At 46.0% G+C, this 20,979-nt stretch overlaps 1 protein-coding gene and 1 pseudogene across 3 annotated transcripts in view; one reads left to right on the top strand and one right to left on the bottom strand.

The window, feature by feature from the left end:
- TCF7L1 (transcription factor 7 like 1) overlaps positions 1-20,979 on the bottom strand; it is a 206,237-nt gene that overhangs the window by 169,467 nt on the left and 15,791 nt on the right. The window lies entirely within an intron of this gene.
- On the top strand, positions 15,070-15,855 carry LOC129623195 (40S ribosomal protein S4, X isoform-like; annotated as a pseudogene).

Genomic DNA, 20,979 nt, shown 5'->3' on the forward strand with positions numbered 1-20,979 from the left:
ACACTGTTTCCACATCTATTTCCCATGAAGTGATAGGACCAGGTGCCATGATCTTCGTTTTCTGAATGCTGAGCTTTAAGCCAACTTTTTCACTCTCCTCTTTCACTTTTGTCAAGAGGCTTTTAAGTTCCTCTTCACTTTCTGCCATAAGGGTGGTGTCATCTGCACATCTGAGGTTATTGATATTTCTCCTGGCAATCTTGATTCCAGCTTGTGCTTCTTCCAGCCCAGCATTTCTCATGATGTACTCTGCATAGAAGGTAAATAAGCAGGGTGACAATATACAGCCTTGACGTACTCCTTTTCCAATTTGGAACCAGTCTGTTGTTCCATGTTCAGTTCTAACTGTTGCTTCCTGACCTGCATACAGGTTTCTCAAGAGGCAGGTCAGGTGGTCTGGTATTCCCATCTCTTGAAGAATTTTCCACACTTTATTGTGATCCACACAGCCAAAGGCTTTGGCATAGTCAATAAAGCAGAAATAGATGTTTTTCTGGAACTCTCTTGCTTTTTCCATGATCCAGCAGATGGCAATTTGATGTCTGGTTCCTCTGCCTTTTCTAAATCCAGCTTGACCATCTGTAAGTTCACGGTTCACGTATTGCTGGAGCCTGGCTTGGAGAATTTTGAGCATTACTTTACTAGCGTGTGAGATGAGTGCAACTGTGTGGTAGTTTGAACATTCTTTGGCATTGCCTTTCTTTGGGATTGGAATGAAAACTGACCTGTTCCAGTCCTGTGGCCACTGCTGAGTTTTCTAAATTTGCTGGCATATGGAGTGCAGCACTTTCACAGCATCATCTTCCAGGATTTGAAATAGCTCAACTGGAATTCCATCACCTCCACTAGCTTTGCTCGTAGTGATGCTTTCTAAGGCACACTTGACTTCACATTCCAGGATGTCTGGCTCTAGGTGAGTGATACACCATCATGATTATCTTGGTCGTGAAGATCTTTTTTGTACAGTTCTTCTGTGTATTCTTGCCACCTCTTCTTAATATCTTCTGCTTCTGTTAGGTCCATACCATTTCTGTCCTTTATCGAGCCCATCTTTGCCTGAAATGTTCCCCTGGTATCTCTAATTTTTTTGAAGAGATTTCTAGTCTTTCCCATTCTGTTGTTTTCCTCTATTTCTTTGCACTGATTGCTGAGGAAGGCTTTCTTAACTCTCCTTGCTATTCTTTGGAACTCTGCATTCAGATGCTTATATCTTTCCTTTTCTCCTTTGCTTTTCACTTCTCTTCTTTTCACAGCTATTTGTAAGGCCTCCCCAGACAGCCATTAATGCTGAAAAATCACCAGCCCTGAGCTTCATGCTCTGTGCGGTTTGAGAGTGGGAATTGATATAAAGAAAAACTATACGATCAGCTTTACAGATTAAAGGCTGCAGCTAAGGGACTTCCCTGGTGATCCCTTTACTTCTGGTTAGCAATCCACCTTCCAATGCAGAGACAGGGGTTCAATCACTGGTCACGGAACTAAGATCCCACCTGCCTCGGGGCAACTAAGTCTGTGTGCCACAAATACTGAGCCCCCGCTTTTCAATGAAAGATCCCACATGCTGCAGTTAAGACACAGCCAAAAATAAATAAATATTTAAATAAATTAAAAAAAAAAAAAACAGCTGCAGTTAAGGTGGAAAGCTTGGAGAGTAGTTCAAGGTTGAAGAGGTGTGTTCAGTATTTAAGTCTGATTTTTTATGACCCCATGGACTGCATCATGCCAGGCTTCACTGTCCTTCACTATGTCCCAGAGTTTGCTCAAACTCATGTTGATTGAGTCAGCTGAAGAGGCGTGCATGCTAAGTCACTCAGTCATGTCCGACTCTTTGCGATCCCACAGACTGTAGCCTTCCAGGCTCCTCCGTCCATGGCATTCTCCAGGCAAAAATACTGGAGTGGGTTGCCATGCCCTCCTCCAGGGAATATTCCCAACCCTGGGATCAAACCCATGGCAGATTCTTTACAACTAGTGGCACCTCAGAGTATGACTTTGTCTAGAAGCAGGGTCTTTCCAGAGGGAATCAAGTTAACAGGAGGTCGTTGGAGTGGGTCCTAATCCAGTATGTCTGGTATCTAAAGGTGGGGTGGGGGGTGGTATTTAGACACAGACGCATACCCAGGGAAGCCCTGAAGACACAGGGAGAAGACGACATCTGGAAGCCAAGGAGAGAGGCCGGGGAGATGCTACCTCACAGCCTCAGAAGGAACCAGGCTTGTTAACACTTTGGTTTCAGATTTCTAGTCCCCAAAACTGTGACACAATAAATTCCTGTTGTTTAAGCCAACCCGTGCGCGGCACTTTGTCACAGCTGCCCTGGCAAGTTAATAACATTCAGAGTCACATATGTGGTCTGAAAACAGGAAAGCCTTCACTCAGAGCCCATCCAACTCTGTTTCTTATGTGCCACTCATCAGTGTGAAATTACGTTCTAATCAGGGTTGGTTTCTGGTCCCTGGGCAAGAAGGATGTCGAGGCCAAGTCTGTCATCAAGAAGGACAGGACTGGATGATGGAGTGGCTCAGGGAATCCTGGGGTCACTGTTGGTGAACCTACCTCCAGCCCATGGGCTTTGGAGGAGCTATCAACTCACCAGGCAGAGATTGCTTTAATCCTTTGATTCAAATATTCAGCGAGGAACTCTGGCCTAGAGCAGTGGTTCACAAACTTGGCTGTACAACAGAAGCCCCTGTGGAGCTTTAAGAAAATTCCACCCAAACCCGAGCCCCACCCCAGACCAGCCAAATAAAAATCTTGGGGGTGGGGGCTGGGCCAGAGCAATTTCTAAAAGCTCCCCAGATGATTCTAATGTGTAGCCCGGGTTGAGAGCCTCTGGACCCTATGACCTTTGAAGGCCTTTCCTTCTCAGAATTTGGTGAGAGTGCACTCCATGTTTATCTTAGTGGTTCTCAGGAGTGTGCTGGGGGTTGCCTGGGGCTGGTTTCTAGGTCCAGACCACAGCCGCCTTTACTGGGTTTGGGTGAATGAGTAATTCTCATGAACAGCAGGACGGTGACAAAGAGGGGAGGAAATTTTAAAAGACTTTTGCCTTTTCACTAAAACATTAATTCAATGAGCTTTGGTTATGAAGCTCCTAAATATTCACTGGAAGGACTGATGTTGAAGCTGAAGCTCCAATACTTTGACCACCTGATGCGAAGAATTCATTTATTAGAAAAGACCTGAGGCTGGGAAAAATTGAGGACAAGAGGAGAAAGGGGCAACAGAGGATAAGATGATTGGATGGCATCATCAACTCAATGGAAATGAGTTTGAGCTAACTCCGAGAGATAATGAAGGACAGGGAAGTCTGGCATGCTGTAGTTCACGGGGTCGCAAAAAGTCAGACATGACTTAACAATAATAAATGAAGCTCCTACATGCCAGGAACTCAAAGATGAACCGGAGACCAGTATCTAGACCTCCAGAAGCCTAGCCTCATTCCAGAAATAAACAGATAGCTGTTAAAATGGGAATACCCCAACTGAGGTGCATATGGGAACAAGGGGTCAAGACACCATCCCTAAAGCAACAGAAGGTGACCCCAGACATGATCTTAAAGGAGAAACAAGAGTATATTCCATGAGGACAAAAGAGCATGGAAAGGCTTGATCCATGCTAGGCTGAAATGATTTTGTTCAGCTAGAAATAGAGGAGATAACACATCTGCAGAGACTGAGAAAATGTGAGACCACTGCTCTGCAAATCAGGGATTTAAGAAGGGGTGGCCTGGTTTGGGTAAGGCACTGCCCCACCTCCTTGTTCACTCACTGTCCACGTGGGCCCAGCTCTCTCGGTACCCACAGAGCAGCCTCCAGATCCCACGTTTGCCCGAGGCAGGGGGGTCTCTAGATGATCTATGCACCAACATTTAAAAGGGAACTCTTAATAAGTACATATTTCAGAGCTCCACAAGCTAGAGATTCTGGGCACCTGTATTAGGCATGTGAACTTACCACGGGTTCCCTGGAATTCTGATGGGTAACTCTTTTTTGTTTTGTTTTCAACTTTTTATTTTATATTGGAGTATAGTTGATCAACAATATTGTGACAGTTTCAAGTGTATAGCAAAGTGATTCAGTTATACATATACATGAGTCTATTCTTTTACAAATTACTTTCCCATTTAGGTTGTTACATAACATTGAGCAGAGTTCCCTGTGCTCTAGAGTAGGTCCTTGTTGGTTATCCATTTTAAATATAGCAGTGTGTACATGTCCATCCCAGACTCCCTAAGAACTTCTCTTTTAATAAACACCTAGGAGTAGGGGATAAGCTTGATTCTAAACCAGCAGTTCTATAAATTTAGCATCTCTGATGGGTATTTCTTAACCTCAGGGGCACTTCTGGCTCTGAGCTCCACCTGTTTCTGAAGGCAGTCTGCCAGGCCTGTGGTCCACCACTGCTTTGCCTTGCTGGGCCTGCCTACTTAGACCCTCAGCCTCTGTCTCCCACAAGGGGTGCTCACCTGGCTCCCACCCGGAAGGTTGATCCAGGAGCTGGAGTTCTCCCTGAAGGACCCCACCAGGCCCAGGCCCCCTCCAGGTCTTGTTCCTGCTCTCAGGCCAGAGTCCGGCACCAACCTAGCCAAGGGGCTGCCCCAGAGTGCAGCCCCCCTGCCCAAGTTCATCACCACAAACCCTCATCCTGCAGTGTGGAACTTCATTCTCAGCCTTTCACATAAGCTGCATCTGCACAAGTGCAGGAGCCCCAGGTTTGCTCCCTGGGTCAAGAAGATCTCCTGGAGGAGGAAAAGGCTACCCACTCCAGTATTCTTGCTTGGATAATCCCATGGACAGAGGAGCCTGGCAGGCTACAGTCCATAGGGTCACAAAGAGTCAGACACAACTGAAGCAACTGAACACGCATGCACACACGAGGGTACAAATGGGGACTTGGTCTATGTCCCATGTGCTTCACGTGTTAACAGGGCTCCCCACAAAGACCAGGATAACAGGGGTGTAGGGTTCTTTGCACATGGAAGTCACTCCTTCCCTGGCGGTGAACCATCCCATTCCAGAAGGGAGGCAGCCCAGGAGGTGGGCAGGTCCTGGGCTGGAGGGAGGGCCTGGAGCGCAGGGAACCAGCCCCGCCCACCTGGGCATACCTCCCCTCACTCACAGCTCAGAACCTGACTTAGAGAAGACCACAGCCTTCAGACTGTCTTCGGTTCCTGTCTCACAAGGGCCAATCACTTCAAGTCCTGGCACCGCAAACCAAGCACCCGAATCACATTTTATAGACTTTATTTATCCTAAAATATACCCTGCTTCCAAACCACCAAGGAACCTGGAAATTTACCAGGAAATTGGGCAACTGTAACTTCTCCTGGAGACTCTGGAATCAACACTTCATTAAATGAGAAAACTTTCTGCAAGTCAAAGCTGTCACAGTACTCAGAAGGATGCGGACAGGGGAAGTCTGAGGGCAAGGTGGTTGGCAAATCCTTAGCTAGAAGGATGCTGGCATGTTCCCCAAAGTCAGCCCAGTAAAGGCATTCATACGTCTGCGAGCTGATGGAACACGTCTGTGGCGCAATTCTTCCACACGGGCTTGGGGAGCCCAGACAGCCCTCAACAACCACACCCTGTCTTACTCCAATTAAACAGGAATGATTTGTGGGTTCTCAATACAAATGACTAGCAAACGATCTTCTGGAATAAAATTAAGCCTCTTAACTTTAAACGAACAAACAAACAAAAAATGCACTGAGACATCAAAAAGATGAGCTCAAATCCATTGTCAAGATTTCCTGCGCACTTTTTTTTTCAACTTGTCTTTCTCCCTTGGGTGATCTCCGGCCTAAGGTTATTGTTACACACAACATTCTTTTCAACTTAGACTTCATCTGTTTCTTCCTATAATACATAATTTTGAAGCACTGGGCTAAGGGAGGCATTTTTATGATGAGCAGGAGAACAGGGTTGCAATAGATAAAAAACGTTGATGCACAGAGGCAGCTGAGAATAGGGAGGAAGAAGGCTGGGTTGATGCTGAATTGGAGAAGTGTTCAGGGCTCAGCTCGATCATAATAAAGTACAAAGGAAGGTAGAGATTTTGCGTAGACTTCATTGTCATCTTTTACCTCGTACCGGAGAAGGCAATGGCACCCCACTCCAGTACTCTTGCCTGGAAAATCCCATGGACGGAGGAGCCTGGTAGGCTGCAGTCCATGGGGTCGCTAAGAGTCAGACACGACTGAGCGACTTCACTTTCACTTTTCACTTTCATGCCTTGGAGAAGGAAATGGCAACCCACTCCAGTGTTCTTGCCTGGAGAATCCCAGGGACAGGGGAGCCTGGTGGGTACGTTTTATGGGGTCACAGAGTTGGACACGACTGAAGGACTTAGCAGCAGCAGCAGTGATATGTATTGTTGTTGTTTAGTTGCTAAGTCACGTTGGACCCTTTGAGATCCCATGGACTGGAGCCCACCAGGTTCCTCTCTCCATGGGACTTCCCAGGCAAGAATACTGGAGTGGGTTGTCATTTCTTTCTCCAGGGGATCTTCCCTGACCAAGGATTGAACCAATATTTCCAGCTGGCACGCACTGGCAGGCAGATTCTTTACCACAGAGCCATTTGGGAAGCCCGTGACATTTATGGGAAGATGCAGTGGATGTGGACCACAGATCCTTAGGGAGCATGTTGGAGGACAGAGTAGTGGTGGGTGGGAGAGCATGACTACAAAGTGGTTGCAGCACAGAGATTTTAGAGGTTTGGAACTAGCGGTGGAATTACAGGAGTCTATTTACATGAGTCTAAATGTGTTCAAATGGGTAAAACTGTTATTACTACTATGTTTTAATATGAAAAAGAAAATAATCAAAAATGCCACCTCTAGATAGGGGAGAGAAGGGTAACACCCTTCCCCCGTCACGTGAGGGGGTCCCGGATCCCTCCAAGCACGTGTGGATACTCAGCAAAGCTCTCCTCAGGGTGACAGGCAAGCTTGGAAACCCAGCAACCCAGTGACCATCACTCAGAGCGCCGAGACCCCAGGGAAGCAGCAGAGATGCTGCGGGAGGAAGCTGGCCCCCTAAGTGGCAGATGGAGAGAGGAAGCAGAGAAGGACTTGGAGGGGCAGAAGGAAACTGGCCGACGTGGCAGGAGCACGCTGCCAGGGCAGCAGGGCCAGGGGGATGCCTGGTCCCAGCCCAGGCCTGCTGTGAGGGGTCCTGGAGAGGAGCCAGATGTCCCACTTCTCCCCAGGCATCCCTTTCATCAAGGCTTCCATGGGCCGTGGGCCAAGAAAGCCTGAATAAGACCTTTAATTTTCTCAGGGCTTCTCCCTTCTCCGATGGCAAAAGCCCCAGCCCCCAAACCAGTCAAGAGAGCAGGCCCCGATACGGAAGGTGGTACAATGGCCAAACCTGCCTCCCTTCCCACCCCATGAGATCTCCAAAATGCAGGCAGCTACCGGATGCCCGTCTCAGCCTCCAGGGGTCTTTCTGCAAAGGACGTCACTGGGCATGCGCACAATGACCGATGCATAAAGCGTGAGGAAAAGCTGAAGCAGGGCAGGCGTCTGTCTGCCCACTGGTTCCTTAGGCAACCTGAGCAGCCCAGAGTGAACCTGAGGGGCAAGGCACATCTCTCTAGACCACAAAAAGGGCACAGACCGGGATCCTGAGGGTCAGTGGTTGGTCCAGGAGCTCCAGGAGTCCAGAGTGGTTCCAAGAGAACGGGCTCCAGGGCTTCCCATAGACCATTTGAAAGGCTCCTGAGGGCGGAAGAGGCTGCAGAGGCTGCAGAAGAAATACCAGAAAGAGTTTCTGGTCTCGGGCACAAGCCTCTCTCCGGTTCCAGGAATCCCCTTGGCCTTATGCGGGCGCCTCCTGCTATTTATTTACACAAGGCTGAATCCCACCTTCCAGGGCGCTGCAGAGCCCTCCTCCAACACAAAGCCCGATTGTACTTCCACCTCCTCACAGCCAACTCAGAGACAGAAACTCGCCGGAGGGAAGACAATTTGTACCAGAGATGGAGACGCAGGCAGATTTAAAGGCATGGTCCTTCAATAACGACAATCTTTCTTAGGGTGGAAAACCACCTTCGGAGGACAGACAGGAAGGTGTGGCGGGGGGTTTCTGGTGCCAGGAGGCTCTCCCACAGGTGAGCTCCGGCTATTCGGTTTTGGACCATCTCCAAAGAGCCAGGCCTCATGGCAGGCCTGACTGAGAGAGAAATTAGCATGCTGCTCTACTCAATTATCCACTTACAGAGAGGCATGACAACATTTCATTAGCGCAGGACATGCAAATGCAAGATGCATCAAGAGTAGAAAACCCCAGAGTGTTGTGGTTTGGTTTGTTTTTTACCCCCCAAAAGGAGACAAGGATCTTTATCATCTCCCAAAACTATGCTAGCCTAACCTAGAGTGATTTTGGCAATTCAGACACAATGATTTTTCTCAGGATTTGCAAGGTGGCGCTTTCTCTCTGTATCCAAACCTCTCAGCACAGGATTTGGATAACATTATTTTTATTTTTTAAATTTTATTTGTTAATTTAGTTTTGGATGCACTGGGTCTTTTTTTGCTGGACATGGGCTTTCTCTAGTTGCGGCAAGTTGGGACCAGTCTTTGTTGTGGTGTGAGGGCTTCTCATAGTGGTGGCTTCTCTTACTGTCGGGCACAGGCTCAGTAGTTGTGGCACACGGGCTTAGTTGCCCTGTGGCATGTGGGATCTTCTGAACCAGGGATCAAATCCATGTCTTCTGCATTGGCAGGTGGATTCTTAACCACTAGACCAACAGGGAAGTCCCAGACTTTCTTAAATAGGTTCTTATCTTTCCACAGCAAAATACATTTGAAAAGTGCTGAAACAGCCCTCAGGAAAGCTGTACCCTGGAGCTCTGGGTAGGTTTCAGCTTCCCACGGAGTCTGTAGATGGTCCTCGGGTACCAAACCCAGAAAAACAGAGAGGTCCCAGACAGAGAGCAATGGGTGCCTATATTCTAAAGCACCCATGCAAGAGGGGACAAGGCAGCAAAATGCAGCCTGTTCATTGCTCAGCTCCTGGGGTTCTGAGGCCAGGCTAAGGGAACCTTTGGGCTGATGTTGTGGCCACCAGCTTTCCAGCTGCTGCCCACGAGGCAGGCGCTTAAAAGGCAGTGTGGCTGGTTCCTTGTTTATACTTTGGATTGTTATTGTTCTTGCTCAGTCTCTAAGTCGCATCCGACCCTTTGTGACCCCGTGGACTATGGGATGCCAGGCTTCCCTGTCCCTCAGTATCTCCCAGAGTCTGCCCAAGTTCGTGTCCATTAAATAAGTGATGCCATCCAACCATCTCATCCTGTCACCCGCTTCTCCTGTCCTCAATCTTTTCCAGCATCAAGGTCTTTTCCTATGAGTCAGCTGCTCACATCAGGTGGCACAAAGTATTAGAGCTTCATTCCATCCAATGAATATCCAGGGTTGATTTCCTTTAGGATTGACTGGTTTGACTCCTTGCTGTCTAAAGGACTTTCAAGAGTCTTCTCCAGCACCACAGTTTGAAAGCATCAATTCTTTGGTACTCAGCCTTCCTTACGGTCCTACTCTCACAACAGTACATGACTACTGTATACTTTGGATACTAGAGTATGTACCTCTAACCTCCCCCCCTCCCCCAGGAGGCTACTCTGCACCTTCCTTACTTCCCGCAGAATGCTTGCTTTCCTCTAACACTTTGTTTAAAAAAAATTTTTTTTTTTTTTTTGTCTGTGCTGTGTCGTCATTGCTATGTGCAATCTTTCTCTAGTTTTGGAGAGCCAGAGCTACTCTCCAGATGCGGAGCACTGACTTCTGTTGTTGTGACTCCTGGGCTCTAGAGCGAGGGCTCAGTAGTTGTGGCCCATGGGCTTAGCTGCCTTGCGGCATGTGGAATCTTCCCAGACCAGGGATCAAACCCATGTCCCCTGCACTGGCAGGCAGATTCTTAACTACTGAGCCACCAGGGAAGTCTCACATTCTCTCACATTCTGATCGAGTTCCCCAGCTTTTCAGCCTCCCTGGAGGCACCAGGCCACACCCACTGTCTGTGCACACAGTGAGTAATTACCACCAACTGCACCTCCCCCCCCTCCATCATCTCCTATGAAGCCCCAGGCTTCCCCTGAGCAGCAAAGGAGGGAGAAAGGAGGGAAAGGCAGGAAAACCAGCAGGGTCTCTCCTGTCCTGACCCATCCAGCTCCCCAGGCCCAGGCAGGCTGACTTGCCACAATCCCTCCTACTCTCCCCTGCCCCCCTCCTCCAGAAGCCTCCAAGCCAGTGCTATGGACCCAGCAGGGGGCTGTGAGTCCAAAAAACCCTACAGGTTTCATAGCATCTCAGGTTCATAGGATCAGGGCTTCTCAGAGACAATGCTCAGGCACTACTGACCATTTCCAAACTGCAGCCTCAGAATGCAACCACTGGAAGGAGCCCCACAGGCCACCCCGTTCAGCGTCTCCACTGTACTGGCCATATCCAAGCCAGGTCCCCCAAACTCACAAAGCCCCTCCCACCACCACATGGCCTAGTGGGAGGTGGTGCCCTGTGGGAGGAGCCAGCAAAAGTGGGTTCTACATCAATCCCCGCCCCTGGAAGGCTGAGTGGCCTCAGGCAAAGATCTTGACCTCTCTGAGCCCTGATTTCCTCCAGAGTAAAGAAGGAATAACCACTGTGCCCACCAGTAGGGTCATTCTGAGGATTAAGTGACTTAATATATGCAATACTCCTCTGGGACACTGAACACCCTCAAGAAAGAGACTATTATCTCTGCAAAAAAAGTACTGCTCAGAAAGAAGAGAAATTCAGGTACAAGTCTTGCTATGTTTCCCTTTTTTTGTCCATGCCGTGCAGCATGTATATGCATCGTGCGTGTGCGTGCTCAGTCACTTCAGTCGTGTCCAACTCTTTGCAACCCCATGGACTATAGTCCACCAGGCTCCTCTGTCCATGGAATTCTCCAGGCAAGAATACTGGGGTGGGCTACCATGCCCTTCTCCAAGGGATCTTCCCAACCCAGGGATCGAACCCTTGGCTCCTGCATTGGCAGGTGGATTCTTGACCCACTGAGCCACCTGGGAAGCCCTTTTATATGCATATACACATATACTGACATATGCACATGCACATAGCCACATATGTTTATGTGCATGCACACACATGCATATGGTTTTATTCATGTATGATATACTATGTTGTCTGTACACCAGGGTTTTGCAGCCTCAGCACTATGAGCTTTGGGGGCAAGATAATTTTTTTGCTGTGAGGAACTACCCTGTACCTTTTAAGACGTTAAGCAGCATTCTTGGCCTCTATCCACGAGATGCTAGTAGTAAGTCCCTGCCGCCCCCACCACCAAGTCGTAACAACCAAAAATGTCTCCAGACATTGCCAACTGTCCCCTGGGGGACAAAACTGCCCCCACTGGAGAATTAATCGTGTACACACACACACACACATTCATATGACATGTGCTTTGACAGAGTGACGAGGGAAGCAGGGTGAGAACAGAAGAACTAAATTTCTGTGGACAGAGCCCTTGCAGTGTGCTCATGGAAACTTTACAGGGACTGCGACTACAAACATACACAGTACTTTTGAGCTTCTTTACATCTGTAAAAACGGTTACTGTGCTCGTAAAGACTGCCCGCAGACTTAATTTGGCTCAGACATACAGAGTCCCATTTAGTGCGTAAAATCACTGGGCCCCAAGGCTCCCCAGCTCCAGTCAAGAATATGCTTGGGAACTCGGCCTGGAGGAGGAGAACACAGGGGGATCCTGTGTACTCTTGCCTCACGTGCTGGCCTTGCGCTCCCTTGAGCAGGCCACTGGGGGCCGTGCCCAAGGAAGGGGGCATTTTGTCAGATGTGCAATTCCCTTTTTACTTGATGTGATAGTAGACTAAACTAAACATCTACCTGCCCGGTTCAGAAAAGCAAGGAGAGGGGTGAACAAACTTGAGTGCACTGACATAAGACCGTATGTACACACGTACCTGCCTGGCTAACTGAAGTAAAAGTGAACAGTAATCATAATGATGGGCCGAGAGGTAAAGTGGAAGAGGGGAAGTGAATGTCTGCTTTAGAGAGGGGTCTGTTTACCCCAGTGTTGAAAAACAAGAATCCTGAACTCCGTCTACCTCATTATGACTTCTTTAACATTTGTTTTTAATTTACCTGAGATCATAATCTCCACTGAGGACCACATGTGAGCCAAACTTGAACTCGAAAACCAAGCTGGGCCTTTTGTTCTGCCTGCGTTAATGAGTACACAAAGGGGCATCTGATTTCTCCCTCCCCCGTGGCCTGAACACCAGCTCCCATTTATGTAATAATAATGTGAGAGGGGCTGCAGGCTGTCTGGGGGTAATGGGCCCAGAGACAGGTATCAGGAAATGAAGGTTCCAATCCCGGCTGATTCACTATGTGCCACTGAGACACAAGATTTCAAAGACTGAGCCTCATCTTTAAAAATGCTGACAGTTTTCCTTGCTAGGTGGATGCACTGAGGATATTCAGTAGCATTATGAAGGTCTACCAGAATTCCAGTATTTCACACTGAAAGTGAAGACCAAGCTATGGTTCCCAAAGTGGGTTTGCTAGAGCTCTGGTCCTGTGAGATGCTATTCAGAATGAAGGGATCGACAGACCCTTCACTCATCCAACAAATATTTGTTAAGAGCCTTCTAAACGCCTGGTGCTGGGCTTCCCTGGTGGCACAGTGGCAAAGAATCCACCTGCCAAAGCAGGAGACATGGGTTCGATCCTTGGTCAGGGAAGATCCCACAGGCTGAGGAGAAACTAAGCCCATGCACCACGACTATTGAGCCCGTGCTCTAGAGCTTGTGTGTGTGTGTGTGTGTGTGTGTGTTAATCATTCAGTTGTTTCTGACTCTTTGCGATCCAGCAGACTGTAGCCCACCAGCTTCTTCTGTCCATGGAATTCTTCAGGCAAGAATACTGAAGTGGGTTGCCATTCCCTTCTCCAGGAGATCGTCCCAACCCAGGGATCGAACCTGGTCTCCTGAGTTGTGGGCAGATTCTCTGCCATCTGAGCTACCAGGGAAGCACTGGTCTAGAGCTTAGGAACCGCAACTACTAAAGATTGCACACTCTAGAGCCTGTAATCTGCAACAAAAAGAAGCCACTGTAGTGAGAAGCCTGAGCACCACAACTAGAGAGTAACCCCACTCTCTAGAGACAAGCCTGTGTAGCAACAAAGACCCAGCACAGCCAAAAATAAATAAATGAAAAAATATAAATGCCTGGTGCTAGAACCCCATAGAAAACAGGCCCCTTCCCCAAGTTCTTCAGTGAGGTTAGGCTCCGAAGAAGACAAGCGCCTATTGGATCATTGTGAAGTCACATATTTACCAGCAGAGCAATGTGCTCAAGTACAGGGAGCTCAGCATTTGCATCAGGGACCACATCTAAGGCTGGGAGCCAGGGACTGTGAAGTGAAATGTGTGCATGGGGTGAGGGACACTAGGCGGATGGTAGTATCCCAAACACAAGGAAAGCCTTGGTCAAATAAGCCAGAGGACTCCTACATAGCACACTCCCCTCTAAGAGACCACGCCGGCATGTTAAAATCTTGCAGAAATGAAGCAATAGTACTACCTCTTAACATCCCTAGGATGTTACTCTGGGAAATGCTGATAGAGGCTCTATTGTTCCCAAAGCCTGTAAGAAACTTCAGCATAAAACAAAAGCTCTTGTTTGTATAATTGGAAAACTACCATGTGTCCTCTCAGAACAGCCAAAATACCTTAGAGTTGCTAATGTAATTCTAACGTATTTTCCTTGGCAAAAGCCTATGAAAACATATGGCTTCTACAACTGCTAACATACCCCCAGTATTACAGATGAAGGAATGTCCACAGCTACATACCAGTGGGAACTCTGTCTCCAGCACAGACATCTGCTTCATTTTTAAAAGAATGTATAGCCTTAAACTGGGATGAACTGAAGAAATCTTCATAAAAAGTAACATTAAGGGACTTCCCTGGTGGTCCAGTGGCTAACACTCCATGCTCCCAATGCAGTGGGCCGGGGTTCAATCCCTGGTCAGGGAACTAGTTCCCACATGCCGCAACTAAAGATCCTGAGTGCCACAATGAAGATCCCAGTGCAGCCAAATAACTTTTTTTTTTTAAAGAAAATTAAAAGGATCAACCACCAGTGATCAACTTATCAAAGATCACACCCAGGACTCCCCTGGTGGTCCAGTGGTTAAGAAGCTGTCGATGCAGGGCTGATCCCTGGTCAGGGAACTAAGATCTCACATGCGGCAGGCAACTAAGTCTGAAAGCCACAACTAGAGAGAGCCCTTGTGCTCTAGGATGGTGGTCCCCAACCTTTTTGGCACCGGGGACCAGTTTCATGGGAGACAATTTTTCTACCCATCCTGAGTGGTTTGGGGATGATTCAAGCACAGTAGGATTCGTGCACCTATGAGAATCTAATGCCACTATTCGGAGAAGGCAATGGCACCCTACTCCAGCACTCTTGCCTGGAAAATCCCATGGATGGAGGAGCCTGGTGGGCCGCAGTCCATGGGGCCGCTAAGAGTCGGACAAGACTCAGCGACTTCACCTTTACTTTTCACTTTCATGCATTGGAGAAGGAAATGGCAACCCACTCCAGTGTTCTTGCCTGGAGAATCCCAGGGACAGGGGAGCCTCGTGGGCTGCCGTCTATGGGGTCACACAGAGTCGGACATGACTGAAGCGACTTAGCAGAAGCAGCAGCAGCAGCCACTATTGATCTGACAGGAGGCAGAGCTCAGGTGAAAATGCTAGGGATGGGGAGCAGCTATAAATGAAGCTTCACTTGATCACCTGCTGCTCACCTGCTGTGCAGTCCAGTTCCTAATGGGCCCCACATCGGTACCATGGCCCGAGGGTGGGGGACCCTTGCTCTAGAACCCATGCACGATAACTAGAGAGCCCTCATGGCTCAAATCCTGGGCCCCCACGCCACAACTAGAAAAGCCCGAACGCTGCAACTAAAACCTGACATAATCAAATAAATAAATATAAAAAAAAAAAAAAAAACAACAAAGATCACACCTGAGCTCTTATTGTGCCTGGCATAGCCATGGCTCAGGGTCCCAAGAAGCACCTGAAATTCGTAGCAGCTCCAAAACATTGGATGCTGGATAAACTGACCAGTATGTTTGCCCCTTAACCATCTGCCGGCCCCCACAAGCTGAGGGAATGTCTCCCCCTAATCATTTTCCTAAAGAACAGACTTAAGTATGCCCTAACAGGGGATGAAGTAAAGAAGATTTGCATGCAGCGATTCATTAAGATCGATGGCAGAGTCCGCACAGATATAACCTACCGGCTGGTTTTATGAACGTCATCAGCATTGATAAGACTGGAGAAAATTTTTGTTTGACCTATGACCCTAAGGGTCACTTTGCTATTTATCATATTACACCTGAGGTGGCCAAGTATAAATTGTGCAAAGAAAGATATTTGTGGAGACAAAAGGAATCCCTCATCTGGTAACCCAGGATGCTCGTACCATCTGTTACCCCGATCCCCTCACTAAGGTGAATGACACCATTCAGATTGACTTGGAGACTGGCAAGATTACTGATTTCATCAAACTTGACACTGTAACCTGTACATGGTGACTGGAGGTGGTAACCTGGGAAGAACTGGTGTGATTACAAACTGGGAGAGGCATCCAGGCTCTTCTGAAGTAGTTCATGTGAAAGATGCGAACAGCAACAGTTTTGCCACACGGCTCTCGAACATTTTCGTTATTTGCAAAGGCAACAAACCGTGAATCTCTCTTCCCCATGGAAAGGGTCTTCGCCTTACCACTGTTGAGGAGAGAGACAAGAGACTGGCAGGAAAACAGAGCGGTGGATAAAATGGTCTCTACGTGATGTGCCTGGAAAAGTCTTTGTACTTAATTAAAGATAATACCAAATGATTAATAAAAACTAAAAGATCATACCTGAAAGTTCTCAAAAGTGAATGATAAATTTCCCTTGTTAGCCTAACAATGTTCAGGAGGAAGCCAGATTTTTGCTGTTTATTTTATTATATATGATGTGTTAAAATGAGGGAAGTGCAATTACACAAATAACCATATAGTACAGATTTTATGTACAAGACACCGTGCTAGGGGCAACGGTGATCAAAAGGGAACTACGACAGCCAGGATTGTTAAGAATATGGGTTCTAGAAAACCAGCAATCCAAAACTGAGCACAAGTTCATACAAGGAATGGTAAAATACAGAGACTAAATTTCATAGGGGCTAGGGAGACCTGAAAAGCCAAGGCCACCAACGTTGATAACAAGGTTACCTTAACAAGGTCCTTACTACGTACTCCTTATTACAATACTACACAGTATTGTTCTACATGCTCCTGAAAACTTTATTTAATCTTTGCAACCGTGAGGTAGGTCCTAGGAATATATAAAAATTTGGCCTCAGCATTCAGTGTAAATCTGTTGTTCAGTTTCAGCTTCAGTCTTCAGAAGACCTGTACTTCTGCCTGATGGATGAGCATGTGGTCACAGAGGTGACCAATATATCTAATTAGTGTCACAATGTGAGAAACAGAGAAATGAAGCATGTTTGGATTTGCTGTCATTATCTGAACAAACCCTTTCAAAAACAGGGGAGCATTCCACACGCAATCTGAGTGGAAATCTTGTGAGCTTTATCCAGTGAAATGATAACGGTTGGCAAAAATAGATAAGCATATATTTTATTGAAAGAATATAAGCATGAAAGATAGAAAACAATTCTAATGTACAACTAAAATTACTAAATAGGAGGATTAATTAACAACATTATTAAGAGGATTAAAAATGGAGACCATTAGGACTTTCCTGGTGGTCCAGTGGTAAAGAATCCACCTTCCAATGCAGAGGACCACCTTCCAATGCAGAGGACGTAGTTCCGATCCCTGTAGAGGGGAACGAAGATCCTACATGATAAGGTGCAACTAAACCTGCAAGCCAACATTAGAAAGCCTGCCTGCCACAACTACTGAGCCAGCACGGTGCAACTACTGAGCCAAGCAGCACAACTACAGTCCGTGTGCCGCATGGAAAGATCCTGCATGATGCAATGAGGAAGATGCCACGTGCCACGACTAAGACCCCACGCAGCCAAATAAATAAATAAATACAAAAAAAAAAAAGAGAACATTACATACTTTTAGAACAAAAGAAGAGACTATGTGTTTTAAAATCACAGCTATCACATTCTACTTTCAAATTCTACGGATTAGTTAATGCACTCATAACATTAAACAGAACACCCTTTAGGAGCTTTATATATGCACCCTTAGCATTCAGACTATGGTCTCTAAATAACATCTTTCACTGAAAGGAAGCAGAGATCCTAGAAATATCTGGCCCCAGGTCTACGGCAGGAAATCCACAAGATGAACCTGGAACACCATACCAGTAATCCCAGAAGCATCAAAGACCGTATACACAAAGATTGTATACACAAAAACTCAGGAACCAACTTGAAGAGGCTCCCACTGGCTAAAGATGTGGCAATTTGAGTTTCAATAAAGCTAATAATTGTGTATCAGTTGAACTATACCAAATAGGTTTACATCCATGAATCTGTAACAATATTAAAAAAAAATCAGTGGTCGCCTTTGCAGGATAATTGGACAACAACTGAAAACTGGAGAAAGGATCAAACATTTAAATTGCTTTTTCCATATGATCTAGAGCAGGGGTCAGCAAACTGTTTCTGTCAAGGGCCAGATCTTTTCAGCAATGTGAGCCACTTAGGGGGATTCCCAGGTGGCGCAGTGGTGAAGAATGTGCCTGATGAGCAGGATCAAACTTGTGCCTGACAAGTTTGATCCCTGGGTCAGGCAGATCCCCTGGAGAAGGAAATGGTGATCCACTTCAGTATTCTCACCTGGAAAATCCCATGGACAGAGTAGTCTCTCAGGCTACAGTCTATAGGGTCACAAAGAGTCGAATACGACTTAGCGATTGAGTGAGCATATATGCAGACATGGGCCACTTATGGCCCCAATGGCAACTGCTCAACCCAGCCATTGCTGTGCAAAAGCAGCCATAGACAATATGCAAACGAATGGGCATGGCTGTTCCAATAAAACTTTAATTACAAAAATAAACATTGGGTTGGATTTAGCCTGTGGACCTTAGTTTGCTGATCTCCGATCTAAGGTAACTTAGTAGTTGATGAAAGGTAGTTTCTCTTTTTCGGAGAAGGCAATGGCACCCCACTCCAGTACTCTTGCCTGGAAAATCCCATGAATGGAGGAGCCTGGAAGTCTGCCATCTATGAGGTTGCACAGAGTCGGACACGACTAAAGCAACTTAGCAGCAGCAGCAGCAGCAGTTTCTCTTTTTAAAAATGTTACAGCTGATAGATGGAGAAGCAATGATACAAACAGACTATGGCCATTTTGAAACTGCTCACAGGTGATGTGGGTGATGATCATCAGTGGTTGCTAACACTACAGAGAGACAGGCTGACCTGCAGTGCCTCTCCATTAAAGGTCATTTATGAAAGAATCATGCAAAAATAAAGTAAGAAGTAAAAGAAAGTCTATGAAAGTCAATTTACAGAACCCAAAAAATTAAAAAATAAAATAAATTTTAAAAAGAGAGTGAGAACCTTGGAGCCTGATCAAGAACCTAAGTCCAGCTAACGATTTTCAAGAAATACAGGACACAGAAAAACAGGTTTAAAGACCCCTGGGGTTGCATTTAAGAAAATCTAGACAGACTATGAGAAACTCCAGTCATCAGATAAGAACCTAAAAATCCCAATTAGGAACTTCTTTACATTCTATGAAGAACAAAGAACAAAATATTGCTACCTTAACATTTCACAAGATCTCAAAATTGTGAGCAGTTAAATTCTTGGTAAATCACTGATTTATCATTGATGTTGACATAGTAAAGATCATAAAAACTATGAAGAACAAACTATTATTTTTTAAAAAGGATCTAAGCCGTCTTGTTCCTTCATCTTAGTATTCACAAATATGCTAAACAATTCAACCAGTAACACTGAAGAAGCTGAAGTTGAACGGTTCTATGAAGACCTACAAGACTTTTTAGAACTAACACCAAAAAAATATGTCCTTTTCATTATAGGGGACTGGAATGTAAAAGTAGGAAGTCAAGAAACACCTGGAGTAACAGGCAAATTTGGCCTTGGAATACGGAATGAAGTAGAGCAAAAACTAATAGAGTTTTACCAAGAAAATGCAGTGGTCATAACAAACACCCTCTTCCAACAACACAAGAGAAGACTCTATACATGGGCATGATAGATGGTCAACACCGAAATCAGATTGATTATATTCTTTGCAGCCAAAGATGGAGAAGCTCTATACAGTCAGCAAAAACAAGACCAGGAGCTGACTGTGGCTCAGATCATGAACTCCTTATTGCCAAATTCAGACTTAAATTGAAGAAAGTAGGGAAAACCACTAGACCATTCAGGTATGACCTAAATCAAATCCCTTATGATTATACAGTGGAAGTGAGAAATAGATTTAAGGGGCTAGATCTGATAGATAGAGTGCCTGATGAACTATGGAATGAGGTTCGTGACATTGTACAGGAGACAGGGATCAAGACCATCCCCATAGAAAAGAAATGCAAAAAAGCAAAATGGCTGTCTGAGGAGGCCTTACGAATAGCTGTGAAAAGAAGAGAAGTGAAAAGCAAAGGAGAAAAGGAAAGATATAAACATCTGAATGCAGAGTTCCAAAGAATAGCAAGAAGAGATAAGAAAGCCTTCTTCAGCGATCAATGCAAAGAAATAGAGGAAAACAACAGAATGGGAAAGACTAGGGATCTCTTCAAGAAAATCAGAGATACCAAAGGAACATTTCATGCAAAGATGGGCTCGATAAAGGACAGAAATGGTATGGACCTAACAGAAGCAGAAGATATTAAGAAGAGATGGCAAGAATACACAGAAGAACTGTACAAAAAAGATCTTCATGACCCAGATAATCACGATGGTGTGATCACTGACCTAGAGCCAGACATCCTGGAATGTGAAGTCAAGTGTGCCTTAGAAAGCATCACTACGAACAAAGCTAGTGGAGGTGATGGAATTCCCTTTGAGCTATTTCAAATCCTGAAAGATGATGCTGTGAAAGTGCTGCACTCCATATGCCAGCAAATTTGGAAAACTCAGCAGTGGCCACAGGACTGGAAAAGGTCAGTTTTCATTCCAATCCCAAAGAAAGGCAATGCCAAAGAATGCTCAAACTACCGCACAATTGCACTCATCTCACACGCTAGTTAAGTAATGCTCAAAATTCTCCAAGCCAGGCTTCAGCAATATGTGAACCGTGAACTTCCTGATGTTCAAGCTGGTTCTGGAAAAGGCAGAGGAACCAGAGATCAAATTGCCAACATCCGCTGGATCATCGAAAAAGCAAGAGAGTTCCAGACAAACATCTACTTCTGCTTTATTGACTATGCCAAAGCCTTTGACTGTGTGGATCACAATAAACTGTGTAAAATTCTGAAAGAGATGGGAATCCCAGACCACCTGATCTGCCTCTTGAGAAATTTGTATGCAGGTCAGGAAGCAACAGTTAGAACTGGACATGGAACAATAGACTGGTTCCAAATAGGAAAAGGAGTACGTCAAGGCTGTATATTGTCACCCTGTTTATTTAACTTCTATGCAGAGTACATCATGAGAAACGCTGGACAGGAAGAAACACAAGCTGGAATCAAGATTGCCGGGAGAAATATCAATAACCTCAGATATGCAGATGACACCACCCTTATGGCAGAAAGTGAAGAGGAACTAAAAAGCCTCTTGATGAAAGTGAAAGAGGAGAGTGAAAAAGTTGACTTAAAGCTCAACATTCAGAAAACGAAGATCATGGCATCTGGTCCCATAACTTCATGGGAAATAGATGGGGAAACAGTGGAAACAGTGTCAGACTTTATTTTTCTGGGCTCCAAAATCACTACAGATGGTGACTGCAGCCATGAAATTAAAA

Source organism: Bubalus kerabau, chromosome 11 (assembly GCF_029407905.1).
Source record: "Bubalus kerabau isolate K-KA32 ecotype Philippines breed swamp buffalo chromosome 11, PCC_UOA_SB_1v2, whole genome shotgun sequence".
Lineage (NCBI taxonomy): Eukaryota > Metazoa > Chordata > Mammalia > Artiodactyla > Bovidae > Bubalus > Bubalus kerabau.